Source organism: Cibotium barometz, chromosome 20 (assembly GCF_041138505.1).
Source record: "Cibotium barometz isolate CiBa-2024 chromosome 20, ASM4113850v1, whole genome shotgun sequence".
NCBI classification, from domain to species: domain Eukaryota; kingdom Viridiplantae; phylum Streptophyta; class Polypodiopsida; order Cyatheales; family Cibotiaceae; genus Cibotium; species Cibotium barometz.
The window spans coordinates 5,809,979-5,818,510 of NC_141065.1; positions in this window are offsets into that span (position 1 = coordinate 5,809,979).

Here is an 8,532-nt window from a genome sequence, read left to right on the forward strand (position 1 = left end):
GATTCACATGATCGATTCTTCTTAAAGAATATGCCACTTTATTATTTTAGTAGATCCTTTTTTACGGATCTCAAAATCACACTCTTACATAGCTTAAACCAATGAGCCTTTCTTCCCATTAATTCTTGAGAGTTACAAAAGTATGCTACGATGAGTTATCCACATATAAAACAAAAGTAGAGCCATGCAAATAATGTCTCCACTTTTATAAAGCATCAGCATTGGCCATTTGATCTATGGATCAATTAGATTTTTACTCTTAAAAGTAATTGGCCTACCATCTTGGAACAATGCTTTTCTCCAACAGCATTGGCATCCATATCAACCATAAAAGGTTTGCTTGGATCCATAGGAGCTATATAGTAGTCTTATGCTTCAACTCATTGAAACATTTAGTCCATTCCACAAGCTTTTACTTATTGTACTTACTTTTCTCTACCCTTTAGAGATATTCAAATGAGGTAATGTAAAACTCTCATAATTCCAAATAAGTGTCTGAAATTTTTTTGCAAATCCCAAAAAGAATTTGACCTGAGTGATGGCCCTTAATATTGGCCACTCACACACTTTCCTAAACTTTTCATAAATAATGTAGACATTGTTACCAAAAGGTGAGCGACAAAAATCGAGCAAGGCCCAAAAAGCGAGCGAAGAAAAATGAGCGAGATCCCCTTACAAAAAAGTACTTGAAAATCTAGAACTCGAAATTTATTTAGCTATTAGATGTGCACATCAAATATTGATGGGAAATTTTAACGAGAGCACTTCACATCTTAATCGGTTAATCGGGGACCGTTAATTTTATTTAGATATTAGTATTGTGAACTAAAATCTGCAGTGATATTATCCAAGAACATGACAATACAAAACACATTCTTAATATAGGAAAGTAGAAAGCAAAACATTCTTAATATAGGAAAGTAGAAAGCAAAACATCCACCAAGATGGAACGACCTAGTTGAATTGCACTAGTAAGCATCACTTTAGTTTTCCAAACACAAAAAAGATGCATACGATGTAGCTACTAAAGAATATTAGGCAAGGTTGCATTCTGCAAGTGAGATACGTGGCACTCCATCTCATGTACTTCTTTAAAGCAATGCTTGTAATAACTCCAACTTTGATAGAGCTGCTTGCTAGTGGATGAATTGATACACCATTTCATCGAGTCCAAGGATCTTAATGAACACATAGTATAGGTTCTTGCATGGAATTTAAGCCAATTTACCTGCATCCCGTTGCATGAAGTCCTTGTAGCATTATATGGTAGTAATGTGTGTGAATACATATGGACCATGGGGAACTTTTTCCCTCACTAGGAGGTTTTTTCCCTCGTGTGTATGTACACCCTCTTATCTACTCATTTTGGGGTGTGTACTAATCTTTTGTATCTGGCACATATTTGTTATTCTAATCTAGTGAGTTTGTGTGCTCTCAAGCTTCTCTATCTTATGTGTGTGCATTGTTGCAACCCTAACCCTAATTCCAACAATTGGTATTAGAGCTAGCTTCCTTGTGACACTTGATCTAGTAGTCTGCCTCCCTCCTCACACGACCTTGTTCTTCTGTCTTTTTGATTGAGATACCCTCTTAGGAGAAGAAGGTATATAATGTAGTGTGCTGTATACAAAGTATAAAACGTTTTCAGGGTTTGCGGGTGCGATTCGAGTGTGTTTTGGACACCACAAGGTTTTTGCAGACATTTTGGAGAGGCGTCATTTTGGATTGTTTCTGCTCAATTTTGGATTGTTTCTGCTCAATTTTGGGCATTTGGGCGCTGTGCAACGGCAAAGATTTGGTGTGCAGCAGTATCGACTATCATACTTTCACCAGTAACACTCTATTCTCTACTCTGTGTTATTTTTCATACACTTTGCAGGTGATTCAGTCAGTTGTTGGCAGCCATCCGAGGTTGCATTCAATGAATACTGTGAGTACTTGCAGTGTGTTGAAAGATTTTGCATTTAGTAGACAATCATGGCTGGTAGTAGTGATGTATTTAACATGTTGTCTGATGAGGACAAACTTGATGGGACTAACTACTGTTGAGAAATGTGGTGCCAAAGAGCACAAGGAAAATATGGAGTGAGTGTGAGAAGCCACATCACCTAGTGAGAATTAACAAAGCTATTGCACATATTCATCATTGCAATCGTCGGAAAAATCAATGCAAGCGAAGAACATTGGCCATCCCATCATTAAAAAAATTAAAATTTCTCAAACATGTAAGCGGCCAAATGAGCACGCAATCAAAAAATCATCTCACTACCAATCTCTTAAACAAAAATTTGTTGTAAAAAAATCCTACTTCCTATAAAAAGTTCTTGTATCTAGTCTCTGAGACTGATGATATAATGCCAACGTAGCATAAAGGCCAAAGTAGCCTAGCAGAAGGGGAGAGAGAAGAAGAGTGAAAGCCTAAAAATGGTACCCAATCTACCATTAAGGGGTGGAAGTGCCAAAGTAGCACATGGGGCAAAGTTGCTCATAGCACATAGGGGAATGTAGAAAGTAAAGTCAAACAAGACTTTGTAACCGACATCCAACCACCTTGAGTAGCCCAAAGATTTAGCACCAAGGGGGGTGTTAGAAATGTGGTGCCAAAGAGCACAAGGAAAATATGGAGTGAGTGTGAAAAGCCACATCACCTTGTGAGAATTATCCCATATGCAAGAGAAAGGCTAAGTTGTACCCTCCTCATATAAAAAGAGGACATTTGAAGCATTGGAATACAAGCACAACATCTCAAGTATTTTTATGAGTACATGTTTCCATAGTGTAACCTCGCTGAACTTGAGTCTAAACTTAATTAGCACACACTTATCACAATGAGTCTTGTTCATTTTTATCCACCTTAGGTTAGTGTTATGATTAGTTGTAGGATTAGTTTATGATTAGGTAAATGTCTTGTTATTAGGATGTGTAGTTAGGAGAGCTCGATCCATGATTCTCAAAAACTACCCATTGTGGTCCTATATGATGAGGCATGTACTGGTTGCTAAAATCCTTTGGAATGTGGTCAGTGGTAGTGAAACGCGTCCTGTTTCACAACTACCATTGCAACCAGGTGCTGTAAGTACATCTGAAGTAGAATCTGATATACAGATGTGGCTCCTCCACATGCACCACCAGTACCTCCCACTGCTGCTCAAACGAGATGGGATGGAAGAGATGCACATGCACATACATTGCTTGCACTTTCTGTGAAGCGAAGCATTATTCCTCATATTCAGTCATGTAAGACTTCAAAACAGGCAAGGGATGCACTTGCTGCATTATACCAGGTGCACAACAACGAAGCATGTGTTGCATATATGTGCAAATAGTTGGAGTCTGAGAACATGAATGAGGGAGACTCAATGGACATCTTCTTGACCAAGATAAAAGATTTTAAGGAGCAGCTCACTAGTGTGGATGAGATATATCTTGATAGTACATTCATGCCCACAGTTCTCAATGCATTGCTGGATTCCTATCAAAGTTTTTCCTCTACCCTTAGACTCATGATGAGGGGAAATCCAAATGCCCTTATATTTGATGAGCTGGTTTCAGTACTCTTGCAAGAAGAACAGTCTAGGCAAAACAGATTTGTTATGCGAGTTGGTGACCAAGCTTTTGTTGCCGATTAGAAAGGCAAAGGTAAAGCTTCTTCGCATGGTGGCTATAAGCCAAAATAAAAATCCTCATTTAAGGAGGATGTAGAGAAAAAAGGTGATAAGCCTAAAAAGAAGGGCAAGTGTCAGTATTGTAGGAAACCAGGGCACTACATAAATGATTGCAAAAAAGGCTAGAGAAGGAGAAAAAGAAAGAATTGGGCATGGCTATGGCATGCATCTACACCAAGTGCAGAGAAGAAGAAGGAATTTGCAAGTTTTGCTCAAGATGATTGGGTATGGACTATACATTGCAGTTATGACCCTTCTGCTCATGATATATGCATGTCAGTGGTGGCAGAATCGGGGATGCTTGGTACTTTGACAGTGGTGCTAGTAAGCACATTACTTCACAAAAAAATTTGTTCTCATCTTTGGAATCTGTCCCAAGTGTAGGAACCGTCACATGTGCAAATGGTTCCTCATATCCTGTCAAAGGAGTTGGTAGAATTGTGCTCACTGCTGCAAATGGGGGCACATTTACTCTTTCTTCTAAAGTTTTATATATGCCAGGCATTAAGAAGAGCTCGCTGTCAGTTTCAGCCTTAGCCTTGTCAGGCTTGATGGTGAAATTTGTGAATGATAGATGTACAGTTTAGGATAGAAATGATGGTTATTCTATCATTATCTCAGGTACCTTGTTTCATGGCCTGTAAAAGATGGATGTATTGAAGAAGTTGTAGCATGATGCTTGCTCAGTCTCTACGACTCGTGCTATGAGTGATGCAGAATTATGGCATGCACGATTTGGCCATCTGAATTATGACAGCTCGTTATGCCTTCAAAGGCATGATATGGTTTCTGAGTTGCCAACTCTTGAGAACCCTATTAGACATGTATGTGAGGGGTGTATTCTTGGTAAAATGCATTGGGCATAATTTCCAAAGGATGGATCTGTGAGAGCTGTCAAGAAATTACAGCTTATACATAGTGATGTATGTGGTCCTATGAGGACACCATCTATTGGGGGATATCTCTACTTCGTCACTTTTATTGATGATTACTACAGATATATCTGGGTGTATCCATTAAAGCAAAAGTAAGAGGTTTTTATGTGCTTTAGGCGCTTTGTATCCATGGTTGAAAATGCATGTGAATGTAAAGTCGACACCCTTCGTTCAGATCAAGGGGGGGAGTATATGTCCAAGGAATTTCATGCATATATGGCTAAAAAAGGCATAATGCATCAATGTACAGTGCCATACACATCTCAACAAAATGGTGTGGCTGAGAGGAAGAACAAGTCTGTCATGGAGATGGCACGGTGTATGGTGAAAGCCCAAGATTTACCTCATGGTTTTTGGTTAGAGGCAACTATGTGCGCAAACTATGTGTTGAACAAATGCCCTACCAAGGCCTTGCAGTCTAAAACTCTTTATGAAGCTTGGCATGGCAGGAAGCCTTCTATGGCTCATTTGTATGTTTTTGGTTGTCTTGCTTATGCTCTTGTGCCTGAGTAACAACGTAGTAAGCTTGATGGTAAGGCAATTAAATGCATATTTGTGGGTTACAGTTCAGAAAGAAAGGGATATATACTCTACCATTCGGCCTCAAAGCGGATTTTTGTAAGTAGAGATGTTGATTTTGTCAAAAGCTCAGTTCAACCCATGCTTTTATGCAAAAAATAGCAGAATGTATGCTCACAGGACACATTTGATTCGCTCCTACCTTTGTTTAATGGAGGGTAGCTATATGTAGAGCGATTGAATGCTCAACCAAGTGCTGAATTGAGGGATAGCAAGTTGGCAGCTCCTTTACCTAGCAGAACTCGTGTGGGTTCTCATCATGCAGATTATTCTCATCTGGATCATGTTCTCATCATGCAGATTATTTTCATGTGGATCATGTTCTCATTTCTAATTTATGTAATGAGGAGGAACCTGTTTCCTTTGAGGAAGCATAGGATGATGATCATTGGATGCATGCTATGCAGGATGAGTATAACTCTATACTCAAGAATGACACCTGGTATTTGACAGATCTACCTCATGGCAAGAAGACCATTGGTCTAAGTGGGTTTACAAGTTAAAACACAAAGTAGATGGTAGCATTGAACGCTACTAGGCTAGACTTGTTGCAAAGGGGTAAGCCCAACAAAAGGGGTATGCCCAACAAAAGGGCATTGATTATGATGAGACCTTTGCACCCACATCTTGTATGACTACCATTAGGTGTCTCATTGCAATGTGGCAGTACATCATGGGTGGAATGTACATTAGTTGGACATTAAGACTGCATTCTTGAATGGTGATTTACATGAGGAGGTGGATATATCGTAGCCTCCTGGTTTTGCTGTGAAAGGAGAAGAGTCTAAAGTATGTAGGTTGAAAAAGGCTCTTTATGGCTCCTAGAATATCAGTATGAGAAGATTCATGCATACTTGGTTGCAAATGATTTTTGCAATAGGCCAATAGAGATTACCCTCTATGTGAAGAGGCGTAAGGACACATTTTTGGTCATCGTTCTATATGTTGATGACATGCTGCTCTCACGAGACCCGATATAGATCAGATTTTAGCCTTTAAGGCTCATTTGCAATCATTGTTTGAGATGTCAGATTTGGGGCCCTTGTATTACTATTTGGGGATTTAGTTTATGCAGTGCAATGATGGCATTGTTATGCTATAGTTTAAATATATACAAAAGCTATTAAAGAGGTTTAATCTTGAAGAATATAAACCTATGGCTACACCTATGGAAACAGGTACTCGACTTAGTCTTCAAGATGTAGGAGACTCTTTTGATGCTAGTTTGTATCAGCAGGCTATTGGATCCGTTCTTTATCTGTGCAACATGAGGTCAGATATACAACATGCAATCTCACAGTTGAGAAGATTTATGCATAGCCCAGGTATGAAGCATTGGCAGGCTGTTAACTGGGTTTTTTGCTATTTACAGGGCGCTCAGTATTTTGGATTATTTTATCCAAAGGGGGGTGACTCACAGCTGCATGCTTTCAGTGATTCATGAGTGTCCACTAGTAGTGGGTTTTGCTTTCGCCTTGGTGATTCATGTATATCATGGATCAGCAAGAAGCAGCCTACAATGGCCACTTCCACCTGTGAAGCCACTACGATTTTCACTGACAGCCAAAGTGCGTTAGCAGTTGTGAGGAACCCAGTGTTTCATGCTCGTACTAAGCACATTGAGGTGCATTACCACTATGTCCGAGAAAGACTCTCTCTGCAACACAGATTAGCTTAGTCTATGTGCCTACACATAACAACATGGCAGATTTACTCATGAAGGCTCTTCCGTGTGTGAAAATTTAGAAGATTTTCATAAAGCTTTAGACTTACTACCTTTTCAAGATTGATCAGCCATACCTTGTACATGTTCACATAATCACTCTAGGGGGGATTTGTAGCATTATATGGTAGTGATGTGTGTGAACACACTTAGAACTATCGGGGTACTTTTTTCCCTCACTATAGGAGGTTTTTTCCCTCGTGCATATGTACACCCTCTTATCTACTCATTTTGGGGTGTGTACTTATCTTTTGTAGCTGGCACACATTTGTTATTCTAATCTAGTGAGTTTGTGTGCTCTCAAGCTTCTCTATCTTGTGTGTGCAATCCTAACCCTAATTCCAACAGTCCTCATAAGAACATTGAGAAAAATGAGAAATGGTGATTGAATAAGTCAATCCTTGCAAAGTGGAGCCTTTTGTCTTAAAAAAAAACACATGGATCTGCTTGGCCACCACAACACTCTCTCGCACCACCTTTGTATAGCCATTGTCTTTGCTCTATTGAAACTCAGTAAATTGCTTGTTCAATTTGCTTCTCCACTTCACCAACTTTCCATCCCTGCGTTCTGGTCTCTCATGGCTTGGTGTTAGCATAGCACGATCCAATGCCTTACTTGAAACTAGTTCTCCATCTCCCTCCAACACAAAACTTGCTCTCTTTAATTTCTCTCTTTCTGAGCTAGTTACCACTGTCCCCTTAGCTATCTTCTATGTTGTAGGAGCATCACTTGATGGTTCCACCACTCACATATCAACCTTCCATGTATGCAAGACATCATCGTTACAAAACCAAATGTACTGTGAAACTATACCACCTTCTCTTTGAATCATGGTGGTGGAACACCCACAGTTACACTCTTTCCAAGCTTGTTTATAACCTGTCCACATTTGCTCCCTATGGATTCAAGAGAGCCAAAACATGTCACTTCACTTTTAGGTTCCGTACTGCACATGGCCCATTGTGCTAGATGAACAAAACTCTCCTTTACAGATTTTCATCCTCTTAACAGTTATGATGATTGAGTACTCAAGCCTCTGGCTATCTATGGGTAGTATTACTCTTGGATCTAAATCATTTCTCTTCCTCCTGACACTTCTCTCTTCTATTTGTGGCTTATACATTTCTAGTGATTACATACCAGTTTAAGATATAACTACATATGTGAGGACTATCAACTCTATTGTGATCACTTGGCATGAATCTATCCCATGACTTCTCTAATGTAGGCCTAATACCCACATGTTTGCTAGCCATGAATGCCTTATAATGGGCACTTTGCAACACTGCCATAGCTAAGTTTGCACTACATGCCTCATAAAGGGTGACATACTTGTTGTGTCCATGTGCTTCCCTCATAAAGGGTGATATACTTGGTGTGTCCATGTGCTGCCCTCATGCTAGAGTGTTTTATCTATTTTTGTTGTTAGAAGAACAAAGCCCAAGTGGAATCACTCATCGGGTTGTTGTCATAGTGGTGCCTCCATAGACGCTTCTACCCCCTCATCACAAGTGCCCACCCATTGTGAGTTTTAAGGGGACACCATGCTCACATTCATCTTGCTGCTTTGATACAAACCCCTCTACCCCAATCCGGTTTGTTTCCCAATACCAAGTAGTGGAGGAAAAT